This window comes from Rhinolophus sinicus, chromosome 18 (genome assembly GCF_057876585.1).
Source record: "Rhinolophus sinicus isolate RSI-liver-muscle chromosome 18, RSI-T2T, whole genome shotgun sequence".
Lineage (NCBI taxonomy): Eukaryota > Metazoa > Chordata > Mammalia > Chiroptera > Rhinolophidae > Rhinolophus > Rhinolophus sinicus.
Genome location: NC_142518.1, coordinates 20,998,752 through 21,017,056, shown reverse-complemented (window position 1 = coordinate 21,017,056; position 18,305 = coordinate 20,998,752). Strand labels below are relative to the sequence as shown.

General features: G+C 40.2%; 1 protein-coding gene and 1 pseudogene across 1 annotated transcript in view; one reads left to right on the top strand and one right to left on the bottom strand.

Annotated features, from left to right (window-relative positions):
* The window catches only part of IL1RAPL1 (interleukin 1 receptor accessory protein like 1), a 1,306,826-nt gene that overhangs the window by 552,165 nt on the left and 736,356 nt on the right, over positions 1-18,305 (bottom strand). The gene's annotated exons all lie outside the window — the stretch shown is intronic.
* LOC109457525 (transcription factor SPT20 homolog pseudogene) lies at positions 370-2,694 on the top strand (annotated as a pseudogene).

Here is an 18,305-nt window from a genome sequence, read left to right as displayed (position 1 = left end):
GATCACTGGACGGCACATCACAGAGCTGGTGACCGGTACAGCCTGAAAGCATCACGCAGGCGTACAGAACGCTGTGTGACATAAGCCCCCCCGCCGCGTGGACTTCCGGCTTAGTTACGGGTAACGACTCAAGGCGAGGCCTATCGCAGGGATCGTAGTCTGTACAGACACAGGTATTTTGGGGAACTCATAAGAATTTTGCGTATCGCTACCTTGGGGGTGGGTACCTTGGTGTCAGTATTAAAGTTAGGATGGTGGCCCAATGTAGAGTTGGGGTACTTTACATAAGTATACATTGATATTCAAGACGGGATGCTCACGCCGTGCATCAACGCACTTACATTTGCTCTTCTTTTAGGGGCCCTATTTCATCCCACGATGCAAAAAGCTTTAGAACGAGCTTTGGATCGTGCGGAGTATGTCATTGAAAGTGCCCAGCAGAGACCTCCTCCACGGAAAGACTCCTCTAGTGGGGGAAGATCTCTCCATGAAAAACTGTATGACATATATGTTGAAGAATGTGGAAAAGAGCCCGAGGTCACGGAGGAATTAATAAGCAATGTGAACTTGTTAGAGAAGCTTCTGATGAGAGAGTCATTGTCGTGTTTAGTGGTCAACCTATACCCAGGAAAGGAGGGCTATTCGCTGATGCTCAAGGGATTAGATGGATCTTATTCAGAGACCATTCGGTTGCCTTACGAAGAAGGGAAACTGCTTGAATACTTGGATGCAGAAGAATTACCTCCCGTTTTGTTGGATCTCCTGGACAAATGTCCAGTTAACATGTTTCACAGTGGGTGTGTCATAGCAGAAATACGGGACTATCGGCAGTCCAGTCATACGGAAGGCCCGGGTTACCGAAGCAGGCATATTCTCTTACGTCCCACGATGCAGACGTTAGCCTGCGATGTACAGTCCATTACCGGCGATAACCAGAATTGGACCCAGGAAGACAAACTTTTGCTTGAGAGCCAGCTGATCTTGGCGACAGCTGAACCACTGTGTCTTGAGCCTTCTGTATCGGTAGCCTGCATTGCAAACAGGCTGCTGTATAACAAGCAAAAGATGAACACTTGCCAAATGAGAAGGAGCTTGAAGCGGTATTCTGCAGCCTCCCTGTGTCGGCAGCAGGAGCGGCCTCCTCACCCATCACCTCCTGATCTAAGAGCATCGACCTCTTGCAAAAAAAGCAAAGAAAGTAAAGCAAGTCAGCAATATGACCTCAAGATTTCCAAAGAAGAAAATTGTGCAGATACGTGGAAACAGCAACCCTGTGACTTGGAGGTCCCTTCTGAAGCGGACGTGGAGAAACGTGCTAAAGGGGAGAGCTCTGTCAAATATGATGACTCACAACCAACAGTCTGGCCAGCCCAGGAGGTCAAAGATGGTTCTGTGTTTGGATGTGATGCTGGCAATCAGTCCCAGACAACAAAGCTGACCTTCATGCAGCCGCTTAATGACCCACTTATCTCTGGGAAAAGGTCAAGTGATGAAAAAGTCAGATCTGAGGGACAGACACCTTCGTGCCAGTCTTCCCCAGATGACCATTCAAATAGTTCCATGCCTGGGTCAAAAACTGATGCTGGGAGGGTAGTCGGTAGGTCCAAGGAATTGGTCCAGAAGAAGACCAAACGTCCAGTCAAGATGTCACGAAGCTACAGTGGCTCAGCCAGCCTCAGAAAACTTTATCCAAAGAAAGAAGTAGAACAACCTGAGGCCACATCAGTTCAGTCTTCAGTACTGGGGAAGGGAGTCAAGCACACACCTCCAGCCACCACTCTTCCCTCAAGCAAAAGAAAGAGTTCCTCAGGTAACAGAGTCACTCCACGGCAGGCAAGAATCTTTCCTAAACCTATATATCCTGCTCCTGCATCTGAGGCACCAGGTCTTGCCCAGAAATCCTCTGTGGAAGTGAACCAAGTCAGCACACTCCCTGCAGCCACCCCGTCCCCTGACAGTTCATCACTAAGAGCCCTGGTCACCCAGGTCAACGCCAGCTCTGCTGGCGTCAATGTCATCAAAGTGGTGAGTCCTGTTGTTGGAACCTGTTCCAACCCAGTGCAGAGCTCTACCATTGGGGCCAGGGATCCTTCAGGAGTGAACGCCAGCAAGCTGTCCTCAGGAGGCCAGCCACCAAATGCACAGTCCCCTGCACCGCAGGCTCCTTCTCCAACAGGTGCACAGTATATTTTAAAACCCGCTTCAGATCTCAGGCCCTTAACTCTACTCCAGGTCCCACAAGGTTCAATCATTTTGAACACCCAGCAGCAGGCCCGGCAGCCACAGCAGCTTCAGCAGCAATGGGTCTGTAAGTTGATTCCACAACAACAACCTCAACAACCTACAACTCTGCATCTTCAACAGCCAGTGGTGTTACAGGATTCAAGTGCCCAAGTTTCAACCAGTCAAGTAACGGCCTTACCTGGTCAGCAAGCTGTTTTCATTAACCTCAGTGGAATGGGAAGTTTTCTGCAACCCCAGGCCACTGTGTTGTCTCAGCATGGTTCTGCTCAGACAGAACAGAGGAAAAACCTTCCCCAGCAGGTGGTCCTGCTCTCCTCTGCCTTCCAGCAGCAGCCACAGCCCCAGCAGGTGCAGTTGAGAATTGTGCAGCACCCAGGGCCTGTGGCAACGGCAGCAGCCCAAACAGCTCAGCCACAGCGGGGCCAGGGCCAGTGGAGAACAAGCCAGTGAAGAGGTAAAATGAATAGACACCTGTCCACCACTCCCAAATCCTGAGTCTTGCATTACTTTTTTTCTGTTTAAAACAAAACTAAACAAAATATAGGAGCACTGATTCAAAGGGTTTTTAGTTTTTACTTCATTTTTGTCTTTAATGTGTCAGTATTTTACACTGCTAACTGTACAAATGACACGGAAGCACAACACTATGCTTTTTAAATCAAAACAGGGTAATAATTTAATGGAAAAAAAACATGAATAGACTAGATGCTAGCCACCATGAGGTGAAAATCCCAGCTCTGCAATTTACTAACCTTATGTCTATTTCCTAACTTCTGTGAATCTCACCTTCCTTGTCTGGAAAACGTAAATAGTAGTATGTATTTTTTAAGTTTACTGTCAAGGTTAATATAAATAAGATATATTAAATATTGAAATTTAAATTATATTTAAATTAGTTTTAATTAACAAAATATTAAATATTTGAAAGAAAGAAACATAAGTACTTAAGCTGAAAATAAGCTATAGTAATAATATTAGTGAAAATAATAGTTTTGTTACATTACATAAAAGTCAACCTTAGAATCAATGGCAAATATGCCATGGAGATTTAATTCTTAAAGAAAACAGCAACAAACCTCTAGACTTTTAAAAATAAGAAAGAAAATTATTTATATATAGATAAAGTTATGGATATAAATATAAACATAAAGAGATAGAGATATAGACGTAGACATAGACGTACACATATAGATAGATATAAATAGAGAGATTTTAATCCTCTATTAATAAATAGTAGCCCTTTTACTCTATCGAGATGCCCCATATGTTGAATTCTGTCTGTCTGATAAAATGATGCATTACACACTTGTAATTCATTCTTCAGTAATTGAGGAATGATTTGGATATACAACTCAATATCATTTGCCAGACAATATTCTACAAATGCATTATTCATGTGGTGCTTATTATTTTGCAAACGCTTTATAATATACAAATGCACCTGCTGTCTGCCATTCATCTTGCTCCTCTATTCTGTCTCAATTATTTTGTCCCCATCTGATAGGATAATAATCACAAGAGAGAAAAGGTAAAAGTTTCTTGACTTATAATAGACAAGTGAATGAAAAATGATAAGTGTAGATGAACAAATGAAACAAATTACAATAGGGAATTATAGGGAAAAGAGTGAATAATTGTTATATGAAAATATCTTGAAATATATCTGCTAATTACAAATGATTTCTGCAGCTTCTAAGAATATATTTTAGGATAATACTGTAAGGTAAGAAACCAAATGACTTGATCAAACCTCCCTCTCCCCCAAAACTTGAGTAAACTCATACATTCAGGTGATACTTGAAAAATATTTTATACCTAAGTATAAAGATTTATATCACCCAAAAATGTCATCTTCCTGATTTTCTGGAATTGAAGGTTGCTTGAAAAGAATGACCTATTGGTTCATCCAAGGTAACAGTATATAAAAGTTGGAGGTAGAATGAGTCCTGACTCTAGCAAATGAATTTGTGATACAGTATTTTCATCAGTGACATTTCTAATCATGTCATACTACTTTGCTTAATATCCTTTTCTGCCTCTGCATACTCTGTGGAATCAAATTCAAACTACATTATTTGGCAAAAAGGTCCCTTTTGATCTGAATTTAGCCTGTCACTACTCCCCATCTCCTAGCACTTCCCCTTTCACATCTATGCGTTGGCCATGCTTAACTACTGGTGCCCCTGGTGAGCCACGTTCTCCCTCACTTCCATGTGTTGGTGAAGACCCTCAACGAGGAACTCCTTTCCATTCTCATTTAATACTCAACCTAAGTACCGCCCCTTGGGAGACTGAGTCTATTTCTATATTATTGTCTAGTACAACGTATTTCATACTATTTCACAGGGTGATTTGCAGATGAAATATGATAGTAAATATAAAGAAAAATAAGAATTTGAAATGTTCATTATTCTAAGTACACTTTTCAGAGTTTGTGTTTATTGTTCCAACATAGATTGTATAACTTTGCATACATTTATAGAGTATTAGTACTTTTACTGGAATTATTTAAATTTACTATATACAATTATATGTAATGCATATTTATGTTCTCTAAGTATTTGTGTTGAATGTGACAATTGTCTTTTTAAAACATCAAAAGAGTACTAACGGGATTTATTATTGTAAAAATAGGAAAGAATTAATTATTTTATTGTAAGTTATTTTAATTCAAATAATTAAATAGTAATTAAAACTATAATACTTATATGTAAGAAACAAGAAAATGAAACACAGTTTTGTCTTCTTCGCTTTGGACCTAGAAAATATTCCTGAAGTTATGATTCAGCCATAGGTCATTCTGATGAGCTATAACAGAAAAGTTTTCTCTTGTGAAATTCCAAGATGACACTGAAGAACAAGAACAATACAAATCACTAAGATATACTCCTTTTTATTTCAAAACATCCCATTTGTTGTGCATTTGTATTTTACAGAAGTTTTAAATTCTGGGTATATACTTAATCCATGCAAATAAAACAATGTTCTCTTGTCTCTGTTTACCTGTTATTACATCATGTGATAATAATCTAATGGAGTCTTATTAGATTGCGGTGCGATGCTTGGGATGACAGGGTGTAAAAACAGATGTAGTGGGAAAATGGGGAATTAGTGTTCACTGAGTATAATTTCAGTTTTGCAAGATGAAAAAGTTCTAGGGATTTGTTGCGCAACCATGTGAATATGCCTAACATTACTGAACTGTATACTTAAAAACGGTTAAGGTGGCAAATTTTATATTATGTGTTTTTTACCACCATTAAAAACTTAAAGCAACAACCATAAAACAGATGTGGTGTACAAAATGTTTGATTTTCAGGGGCCTTAGTCACTTTTGTACTCATAGCAGGATGGTTCAGAGCACAACCCTTTGAAGCTAGACTGTCTAATTTCCAAACCTGGCTCTGCGGCTTACTAATTGAGGGACCATCGGTAAGTCACTTCACTTCTCTGCTGCCAAATGGAGATATTCAATAGGACCACTTTCACATAGTTGTTACAAGTATTAAAGAAGATAACATTTGTAAGCTGTTTAAACATTTCATAAAATAAATTCTCCAGAATAGCTGAAACGGAAGGAGTATTCTCACCAAATTTAAAGGATATGTTTTAGATGCTCTAACAATAGGTTACATGCAAACATGAAGTCATTCTGGTGAGCCACAGGGACCATCTGGAAGTGGTGCTAATTCTCCAATACAAAGACATGAGATCCGCATTATCATTGATTTTTAAAATGATGTGGCATCAGTTTTCTAATACTTTGGATACAGCAAGCAAATAGTTTGTAATATAAGCCCCACATCAAACACCTCAAGAGGAGATCCCCTGAATTGCAAATTAAGTTGCCTCACACAGGACCCACTCCACATAGCCTACTTCAATGTAGGGGGCTGTAGGACTCAAAGTAATTAATGACTGATGATTCCCCCAGGCAAAGGAGGAAGTCAGTGAGCAAGGTGTTTCAAAGTGGAAGGATGCCTGTGGATACAGTGGTAGGCACCAGTCAGAACCAGCAGTGCTCAACCACTCACCTAAAATGCTTAACAGTAACTACATATAAGGGGTTGCCATACCTTGCATTCGTTCATTCATTCATTCATTTATTCATTCACAAATATTTATTGAGCATCTAATACAGGACAGACTGTGTCAAAGCCCTAAAGACATGGCAGTAAATGAGACATAATATCTTCAAAAGCTTCCAGTCTAGTACATTAAGAACAATTATTATCAAAGTAGTGAAAACTCTAGCTTGGCTTTCAAATTAAATTGTACTTATGAAGCACAATTCATGCATTAACCTTTTTATTTTTTATGATATTTCAAGACTATAGCATTCAATGATAATTTGAAGAAACACTGCAATTTAGGATTTAAAATGGAATTAGCAACCGACCTCCAGATGTAGTGTTGACACAATATTACTTTTTTATCACTTTTTCTCATTTCAGCTTAATAAGCTCTCTTGGCTCTCATCTTTCAATGTTTAATCCAAAGCAATTAAATTGATATGCAAATGCCATTTCCATTGCTTTAAGAGTGACACTTAACACACAATTTCGTTATAATAGGCAACTAGAATGTTTGTAAAATGATCAGCTCATTTTTATTTTTAAAATATGTGCTTTTCTTGCAATGTATGCTTATAAATAAAATATACACACACACAAATTTTATTTGATAAATGCCATGTGGATAATATTTACGTTGTATACCAAACACGAAGTCAATACAATGTGACAGGTCTATTTAAAAGCCTGCTATTCTTTTGTTCAGTCTCTACAGAAATATTTTAGCTAATGAATTGTATTAGCAAAAAATACAAGATAAGCAGAAAATAAAGTGTGTGTGTGTGTGTGTGTGTGTGTGTGTGTGTGTGTAAGATAGTTTGTCTTTTAGAAATTAGTTCTAGTAGGGAATCAGAAGGTTATAGTGCAAATGCCAGATATACTTTATGAAAATAGATTCAATTGGTTAAGCTTGTATGGTAGGTTGGTTGTGTAAATGGTCCCAGTTCTTCACTCCTGCCTGTATCTATACCCTTTGAAATGTAACCTCCACACTGAGTCTACCATGTGACTTGCTTGGGCCAATGGAATGTTAGAAGTCATAAAGCAGGGGCTTAAATCAGTACATTACTTTTCTCTTTGTTGTTCCACTGCCATTGACACAAGAACATGCCTGATTTAGCCTCTGGAGGATGAAAGTCTCAAAGGGCTACATTCTAGCCTCCCCAACCCAGTTATTCCAACTGAGGTCATCCTAAATCAGTCAACAAGTAGTTGGCTTCTAGAGAGGAGGTCAGCTGTAGTTGTCTAGATTTAGGTGATTGTGTAATTTCTCACCTCTGATAGTCATTTATTTTGTATCATAATCAGTTGGGAAAACACATTATGTAGGATGGTACATATCACTGTCTTAAGGTTTAATAGATTTTCCATTAAGCATTATAGACATATATTCAATAACACCCTTAAACAGAGGCTTTAGAAAGATACTCTATTAAGGAGAAAAATGTATCAGAATTTGAGCATTTCTTCAAAATGGAAATAATTTTTGATTAAAAGCCTTGTATAGTAGCTGAAAAACCATTTGATAGGCAAATTAATATTAATAATAAATGTACATTAATGTATAATAATAAATGTATATTAATGTATATTAAATGTAAATGTATATTAATACATTCACTCAATAAATATTTATTGAGAAACTACTACGTGCTAGTTATTGTCTGAAGTTCTGGGATACAAAACAGATAAGCTTTTGAAAATCTATTTAAGTGCATTACTCGGAAAACTCAAATAAAAACTCATTAATTCAGCCAAATACTATAAACAACATAAAAATCGGCATTACAAAATTTGTTTTGACAGAAATAATAAGTTAAAAATACTACATTTGTGTTCACACCCAAAGAGGAAACAAAAGTATGACATAGTAAAGTCTGTGAGCAAGAATTAATCTGGACTTTATTTAAATTTCAAGCCCTATAATTATTTCCTGACTAATCTATTTCATCTGTGCCTTAAGACTTACATGGCTAAGAACCATTTCAGTGAATTTAAAAACTTGCACTTTTAGTATGATCCTAGGACACTCAGTTTGCCAATTTACCAAACTCTAAATCGTGGAAACCCATATCTCCTGTCTGGAGTGGAGTGTTCAAGGGTTTAGAGTATGAAGCAAAGGTGAGACAGATGGGTTTAAATCCAAGCCCCACCATTTATTAGTTGCCTGAGCTAGGTCAGTTATCTAAACTCTTTAACTCATTACTATATACATGTTTTAAACTCCAGAGTTGTACTACACTGAATATTGGAATTATTAATGGCTCATAGATATGTTTTCCTCTGATACTATGGCTCCATGCCATACTTTGTTGTCTACATTAAGAATCAAAAATGAAAACAAAAAAGTTTCAGCCAATTAGCATAACGGTTTATGTCACATATTCCTTTTTACTTTGAACATCATACCTGAATTTACAAACTACATTGTTCTGATATCCCAGAAGAAAGAAAGAATTACTATTTAGGGGTTATAGCTTTATGTCACAAATATTTCCTGACTGTAATCATTGGAGCACATCAAAAAGTATCTTTAAAAAATGTATCTGACAAGGCTAAATACATTGTTGGGATACAGACTGCCATTTAGAATTATAAAGTCTACTTTTCCATTTTTCCTAGAACTCCTCACACATTGTACTCATTCCTTGGGTTCTTCTCACGGCATTAGATATAAGATATACATATTATTAAATACAATTACTATTGGTTAGTAATGGTTTTCTAATCCCAAGCTCTGCACAACCATTAAAATTATCATCATCATCATCATCATCATTTATCTTCCACAGAGTGTGGCACTGTATAAAAATTAATAGATTGTGACTTAGAAACACTGAGATTGACCACCATCTGTATCAGTGTGTCGGTTGCTTTGGCAAGTCTCCTCACTGCTCTGAGCCTCTTTGTCCTTGTATATGAAAAATGAGTAGAAATATCTCCCCTAATTCATTGGTTTGGTATGAGGATCACAGTTAAAATGCACATGAAAGTAAATATAAGTAGAAGACCTTCATAAACAATAAAGTTATGTGTTACTAATTTTCTATGCATCTCAGTTTCACCTATAGAATAGCAAAAATAATTTGTACATCATAGGATTTTCTGAGGACTGAACGGGAAAATATATGCAAAACACCATAATGCCAAAGACAGAGTAGTTCAATAATTGATTAATGGTGGCTGAATAATTTTAAACATTTAAAACAACTTAGAAATGTAGAAATAAAGAATTATTTATAGGTGTTGGCATTATATATACATTTTCATAAATTGTAATCTATAATATAATCAAATATATCCTCTTTCATTTGTAGTACATTAAACTGTTCCAAGTGAGAAAGAATAGCAGGAAAAAATCTGACGTGAAATAACAGTGAGATTCATGCTTTCTCTGACTCTCCCTATTATCTCTAGATGAAAAATTTCATAAAGTATCAGATGACTTATATTATTAACTTTCTATATCGCTATTGTTTCTGGGTATTGGTTTGATGAGCAAATGTACCAAGAATATTCTTTTGAGGTCAAAAGATCCTTTGTTACAGTTCATATCTGATAATTAGTTCTAAGCTATGAACCAGCCTTGATTTATGTGTTCCATAGTCAAATGTTCATTAACTGATTTTTTTTCTTAAATTTGAATACAGGATAGAATTCCCCAAGATTAACACAGGCTGTTGTGCTTCCAGTTCCTCCATCATTCCTTCCTTTTTTACCTCCTTTAATCAGCTTATATTCCATAACCCCTTCCTGGCTTCATTTAATTCCATGACAGTTTAAATGGTCTGGTCAATCATTTCAATAATGCTCTCTTTCCACCCATGCATTTCTCACTATGTCTTTTTATTTCACCCAATTTGCAAAGTCCTGACTCTTTCTCCAAAGTCATGCATTCATTCTTAAATCACACAGTCAAATCATCCGGAGGTTTTTTAAAGATTATTTTTTGTAAAATCTTCTACCACATTAATGAAAGTAACTATTTCAAGGTGTTTGAGGTTGATAGAAATTGTCCAAAGGGGGAAAAAAAAGTAAGTTGAAATGGAGATTAGAAATAAAGCTGCCAGTAGCAAGAAAGTCAGGTCAGAAAATGAGAATTATGTCCAAGCAGTCTGAAGTGTTAAATAGAAAATCTGGTTGAGAAAATTCCTATATGAGAAACAGTGGGGGAGTTCTAATTCTAGTAATACAGCAAGCTAAGTTATTTGAATCAATCTCCCACTGAAAATAGTAAAACTACTGGGTTTTTTCCCCTCAAAATCAAATAATTCCCAAGATCCCTAGGCCCAAATCTAAGTAAAACCAGAGTCAAAGAGTAAAGTGGCCAACTAAAGATATTTTCCTGATGGCATTTACTAGACCTAGTAATCCCAATCACCATAGCATAGGTTTAATGGTGGCATAGATCTGGAAGGGTAGAGATAGGGGGCTCAGTCAAATCTCACATTGAAGAGACTCCTCATCCAGCAAAGCTAAGGGCTACATCCACAAGAAAAGGATGAAACAATTAAACTTGACCCTCCCCAACCCTTAGACATCCTTAAAGCAGATTTATAGCACAAATTCATATTACTTAGGTAGTCCCAAAAAAACCTCAAGCTATGAATTTCATTTAATTGACAGTGATCCCAGAGTGATCACACCTTAGGCACCTACCAAGGCAAATGGAAATCCTTTCTATTAATAGAAGAGTTGCCCTTCACTCTAGGCCTCAAAGAATCCCCCAAAATCATATTCCAAGAAAAACATTCAGGTTGTTAAAAAAAAAAATAACAAACAACTCAGCACAAAAGGAACAACATGCCTTGAGCAAGAATCATGAGCAATCACAGAGCTCTCTCTCCACTCTTGCTAGTGAAACTATAGATACTAGAATTATCAATCAGCAATTTTAAAACAAAGAAAGACAAGCATATAGATATTTCTGTATCTGTCTACAAAAGTTGCCTAATTTGAAATAAATAATTCTTAGAACTTCCAGAAAAGAAAAAATATATAATAATTTTAAAACAGCAAAGAATAGGTTTAACATACAGCTGATGAGAAATAGAAATAGAGCATACAGTGGCGGAGAGGGAGGCAGTCAATGAAAGAGGAGTACCAACTATCTCCCTCTCTAACATCCTTCTTTATTCAGGCTGAGAGCCTTGACAAATGGTATTGGAATTCTCTTTATAAACAGAGATGGATCTTGAGGGTCACAGATGATGGCAGGTCAGCTTTGGGAAGAGCACAGATGTAAAGACACCAAGTCCACAGATTTCTAGACTGAATCCTTGGCCTTGATTCACCCTTAAAAAATGAAAGTTTTGCTATCTATATAAAGATAATAGAGCAAATCAAAATCCACTTTTAGAAAAAAAAATCCAGAATGTACACCATATATATTAGGAGATTCTTCCCCAAAATTAATTATATATTTTTAATATGAAATTGAATGCAAAGAGCAAAAAAAGTGATATTTTATATGATAATTAGACTTTCAGAAAAAAATAACAACCAAGCACTAATTATGTACCAACCAAGGTATTAAGTGTTTTGTGCAAATCATCTCCTCAACCCTCAAAAATATTCTAAAAAGAAGTCATTAATATCCTCCTTTGACACTTGAACTAGATTCAGAGAGGAGAAATAAATGATAAATGATATGACAGGATTTGAACTCAGGTCTGCTGACTCAAGAGCCCAAGCTCCTAACACGGAAAATAGCGTTATTTTATATAAATAAATTCAGGTTAAAACAGCAATGTCATCTTATTTTTAAAAGCACAGTTTACATCTCTACTACTTCAATGAAGTTCACCCCCAAATTTCTTCCCAGAATTATGGCAACTTACTATCAAATTGGAAAAATACTGCTAGGTAAAAGGACTCTACCCTAAATAGAAGTTGTTTACCATTCTACATCATGAACAATGTCTTCACTGGGTACATAGAAGGCAACCTGATAAATATGCTCAATTTGGGTCTAAAAAATTGTGCAGGTTAGAGTAATGGTCAACTACATAACAAGGCAAACCGTGACATCAATGAAGGAAAGAGCTTCCACGTGGTTACAAAGCTAGCTACTGAAGATTGAGACATCAATGGTAACATGCTGACTATGAACCAGCTGGAGGATGTAAACAAACTGATTTTAGCTAAAATTTAAAAAAACAAACAATATTTAGCAGTATTTTACTTAGCATAATAATCTCAAGATCCATCCATGTTGCCATTTGTGACAACATGGATGGATCTTGAGATTATAATGCTAAGCGAAATAAGTCAGACAGAAAAAGTCAAGAACCATATGACTTCACTCATATTTGGAGTATAAAACCGAAAATAACAAATGAGCGAGACAAACAAACAGATAAACAAAAAATCATACAGACATGCAACAGTTTAATGGTTATCAGAGGGTAAGGGGGGAAGGAGGATGGTAGAAGAGAGTAAAGGGGGTGTCAAATATATGGTGATGGAAGGAGAACTGACTCTGGGTGGCGAACATACAATGTGATATATAGACGATGTAGTATAGAAATGTACACTTGAAACCTATATAATTTTACTAACCATTGTCACCCCCAATACATTTAATTAAAAAATAAATTAAATCACAATATTTAGATCAATGGAGGGACTAAGCTTGTTTTTCTCCACACTAGTTAGACAAAAAGATGATGATGTAACTAGAAACTATGTCATATGAACCACTGTGAGAACTAGAGAGATTTAGCTTATAAAAGAATATAGGAGCATAACTGAGATAGGAAAGTCATAGGCAGTTAGGGACAGGACCACGGTGGAGTGCATCAAGGCCCAGACCAACAGTCTCAAAGTGAGATGAGAAAATCCTAGGCAGTCAGGGAAATACTGCGGAGAACATCACCTCAAGGTCAAAAAGAACAGTAACTAACAGAAAAAAATGTAGAAAAGGGAACTAGGTGGGAGGGCCTACAGCATCAGCCTGCCTAGTCAGCCAAGATACCAGCCCTGGTGCAGGAACGGGGTGTAGGGGGGAGCCCAACGGGCTCCTGGTGAACAACTTAAAGATTATGGATCCAAGGATATATAGTCTCCGGCTCAGCTTAGCATGCGGGGTATTCCGTTTTGATCCCCACCTCTCTTCAGAGAGCTGTACTCTTGTGCTTTTCGGTTTGGTGATAAAACTGTATACTGCTTCAATTTACCTCTACGGGTCTGCATTCTCATTCTTTGAGTGCCTGAGGCCACGGACTCTGGGCACCAGACACAAGAATCCTATATCATTAGGAGGCTTGTCTGGGATTGAAGGAGAGGTAAATATTATCCTTGCTTTTCTACTTGCCCACTTATAGGCCTTCATCATTTTCGTTCCTTTCTCCTGTTACACAAATATTGGGTCTCCAACAGCCACGTAAAGGTGACTAGCATGGCTGCCAATCTCTAAGCCTCAGAGGACAGGCCTCCAGGGACTAGAGACGGCTGATCCCTTGATTTGCATTGGGAACGTTGGCTGCCTGTGGCTCGGCTTCTCTTTCTCCTTGGGAAGGGGAACGTCCTCCATGTGCAACTTGTACTGCTCCCTCCCATACTGTGGCTTTCTTTTCAGCCTTTCCTGTTTTTGCCATTTTGTGAGACGTTGGTCCAGGCTCTTTCCCAATTAGGTCTCCTCACCTGCCTGACACATTATTCTCAATGACATCTGAGGTAAGAAAATGGACCTTTGCCTTTACCACACTTCCTTAGTCGCCAGGGACCTTCTCTTCAAACATCTGGCAGAATTTCTCCTCACGCCCCACTGGGAACTCCTCCAGGCCCTCAATCATTGGTGGCGTTGCCCTAAGGTTCCCACCTACCACCTCTGTTGTTTCTGTTCCCTGGCCCACTCCTGCCATTTCGGTAGCTCTTGCCTGATGGCCCAGGTTCACTGCAGCCTCCACCCATGGGGGTCTGAATATTTCACTGCCTTTTTCCTACACCTCTGTTTTTGTCATCCCTCTGGCAGAGTCATCAAGGTCATCCCCCCATATCCCTGGTTCCCTTTACGTTAAGGAATCCTCTTTCTTTGAGGTCTTTTGAGGCTTTCGCCACCTTTACCTCAGCCCTTATCAGGACTGGGACTCCCTAGAGTTCCCCTCCATCAGACTCTCCCTCAGGCAGGTTCCCTCCTTCCAAGTCTGGGCCATTTACACCCTCATCACCGTTCTCTTCAAACGGAGTCGCTTCTACATAGATCGTGCTGTCAATTACAGGGATGCCCAAAGTTGGGGCCTCCATCCATCAACCCTGAGACAGCCCATTGTCAGCCATACATTATACAGATCTCTGATCGCGGGGGGAGGTAAGCACTCACTCGGGCTCCGGGTCAGGCAACACAGGTAAGCATGACTAATCCTGGCAACCCACGGCCCCACCACCATCCACCCACCTCCTAGTCATGCAGCAGGTTAGACTCATGGCACTAGAGAATGCTCTAGGCAGATTAGTGGGAGAAAAGAACAATAAAGGGACGCACTTTCCTCTTCTCCTCCCTTTCAGAATGGGCAATCAGCCCCCAACCACCTACACCCCCCTGAAATGCATCCTGAAACATTGGGATAAATTTGATCCCCAGACCCAGAAGAAACAGCATATGACATTCTTTTTCTCTGAAGTGTGGCCTCAATACAAATTAGAAGATGGGGAGACCTGGCCTCCTGAGGGAAATATCAATTACAACACCATAATACAATTGAACTATTCTGTAGATGGGAAGGTAAATGGTCTGAAATTCCATATGTTCAGGCTTTTTTTGCCCTGAGGGACAATTCAAACTGATGCAAAAAATGTAAAATTGACCCAGCCCTTCTGGCCCTAGTCTCATGTCCCCCTCCACCGAAGGTTTCTCCTCCAGATAGAACACTTTCCGCCTTTCTTGTGGATGGGCTATAGAAACAACACAGCCACCCAGAGATCTCTCCTCAGTCCTCTGACTCTTTCCCTCCCTCTGCAGGGCCAACTTGTCCCTCAGCACCCTCTATCTGTTCTCCTTACCCTGGACCGCCTGCCCGCAGCCACTACGCCCAAGGGACAAATGTCTTGCTGTTACAAGAGATGTCAGGAGAATTCAGCCCGGTCCAGGTCCAGGTCCCTTTCTCCCTACAAGACCTCAAACAGATAAAGGGAGACTTAGGAAAGTTTTCAGATGATCCAGACAAATACATAGAGGTTTTTCAAAACTTAATTCAAGTTTTGGAACTCTCATGGAAAGACACCATGTTAATCCTCAATTGGACACTTGCCAGCTCTGAAAAACAAGCGGCTCTACAAGCTGCTGAGCAATTCGGGGATGATCAATTTTCAGTATATCGTGATGAACAGACAGTCAGGAAACCTTTCTCCACAGGAAAGCAGAAGGAAGTATCCCTTAAAACCTGAGATTTGACAAGGACTAATCTCCGTTATTAATAACCTTAAAAAGACAGGGCTCCTCAGGACATGTAACAGTCCATGTAACACCTCCATCCTGGGAGTCTGAAAACCCAGCAGAGACTGGCAGTTGGTACAGGACCTTCAGGCCATCAATAAGGCGATCATCCCCATACACCTTATTGTCCCAAATCCTTACATACATTTAGCCCAAATACCTAAAGAAACTAAGTGGTTCACTGTCTTAAACTTAAAAGATGCCGTCTTCTGCATACTCTTACACCCTGAGTCACAATACCTTTCTGCCTTTGAGGTCTCCAAAAGTCAGACCTCTCAGCTCACTTAAACAGTCCTTCCCCAGGGTTTAGGGACAGCACCCATTTATTTGGACAGGCCCTCTCAAAGGACCTGTCCGACTTCTCTGACCAGTGTACCCTGTTACAAAATGTAGATGATCTCTTATTATGCGCTCCCTCCGAAAGCCTTATAAGCATGGAACAACTGCCCTCCTAAACTTCCTGCTACAAAATTTCTAAAGCCAAAGCCCATATGTGCCAGACCACAGTCATATATTTGGGTTTAACGCTTTCAGAGGGACAGAGAGCCCTGGGGCCAGAAAGAATCCAACCCATTTCCACGTACCCCCTCCCCAGGACTCTTAGACAACTTAGGGGTTTTCTTGGCATTACAGGATATTGCTGTCTATGGATTCGTACCTATGGGGAAACAGTCAGACCTCTGTACCAAATCATCAAAGACACACAAGAAACCAAGATGCACCTGGTGCTCTGGAACCGCGAGGGCAAGCAGGTCTTTAACCTCCTGAAACAGGCTTCACTAACTGCCCTGGCTTTGAGTCTCCCGACCAGGGGGCCCTACAACTTATATATCACAGAGAGAAAAGGAATGGCGCTGGGGGTCTTGACCAACAAAAAGGGCCAGCCCAACAGCCGATAGGGTATTTAAACAAGGAGCAGGACTCAGTAGCTCGCGGGTGGCCCACCTGCCTCCGTAGGGTTACAGTAACTGCCCTCCTAGTACCCGAGGCCCTCAAACTCAGCCTGGGGCAAGCCTTCACAGTACACACCTGTCATGCAGGATCTTTAGTCCCACTCCCCGCATAAGAATGCGGGATATGGTGAGGCCAAAAAGAAACACCCATGGAGCCATCGATAGGGGAGTCATACCACTACAGTCTCACTGGCGGCTGGGTTGGAGACACAGGAAGCAGGAGCCACACGATCTGCAACCTGCCATCTGCTTCTCTGCCAACGGACCCCACTTGCTAACTGCAATCCACCGTGCTAATTGCAATCTGCTGTGCCAACTCCAATCTTCCCTTGCTAGCTTAGCCACCGCAGTTCTATCAGTGGCTAATGGCTAACTGGTTACAGCTGATGGCCAACCAGTCACAGATGATGGCCATTTACTATCTGAGCCAACACCTTTCCACATGAGGCTAAGAGCCTAGAAACTGCTCTTTGGGACTCTGTCCCCACAGCACCCTACACCACATTCAGGGATCACTAAACACTGAAAATAGCCACTGGTTTACAGATGCTCATCTCTTAAAATACCAGGCCCTGTTGCTAAAAGGTCTGATAACACAGATCAGGACATGTTCTACATTAAACTCTGCCACCTTCCTCCCTGAGGATGACACAGGATTCACACCCGACTATCAACAGGTGTTAGCACAGACCTATGCGGCCAGGTGGGACTTGCAGGATATACCTGTAGACAATCCAGAATGGACGTTCTTTACTGATGGGAGCTCTTTTACAGGAAATGGGGCCCGCAAAGCTGGCTATGCCATAGTCACTTTACATGAGACCATAGAAGGGAAGGCTCTGCCCCTGGGACTAGCGCCCAGCTAGCTGAACTTATTGCTGTCACCTGAGCCTTGGAACTAAGCAAAGACAAGAAGGCTAACATATTTACTGACTCCAAATATGCCTACTTAGTTCTACATGTCCATGGAACCACCTGGAAAGAAAGAAACTTCTTAACAACCACTGGGTCTCCCATCAGGAGATCAATCGGTTACTCCCATCAGTACACCTTCCCAGAGAAATAGCGGTCATACATTGTAAGGGATACCAAAAGAGAAACGATGAGGTTTCTGAAAGTAACCGTCTAGCAGATCAAGCAGCCAAAAACGCCGCCAAACTAGGTCTCACGATAGCTTCCCTAGTCTGGGGCGGGTCAGCAACACATATCAGACCTCTATACACATAGGAAGAACAAAAGTGGACAAAGGAGAGGGGTTACACTTTTCTGCCTACAGAATGGCTACAAAGTGAGGATGGCAATCTCCACCTCGCAGCAGTGAATCAGTGGAAAGTCCTCAAAACCCTACACCAGAACTTCCAATTAGGGTGGTGTTGCACGGGGTATCCAGCGGGGTCTCTGCTCCCGCCTCCAACGAGAGAATGCAGGACATGGTGAGGCCAGAAGGAACAACCACGGAGACATAGATAGGGGAGTCATACCACTATATTCTCGCTGGCGGCATCCGCCCCTCTGCAATCCACTCTTGCCAGTCAGCCACCATCTTCTTGCTAGCCCCCATTTTTTGCTAGCGTAGCCACGGCAGTTATATTAGTGGCC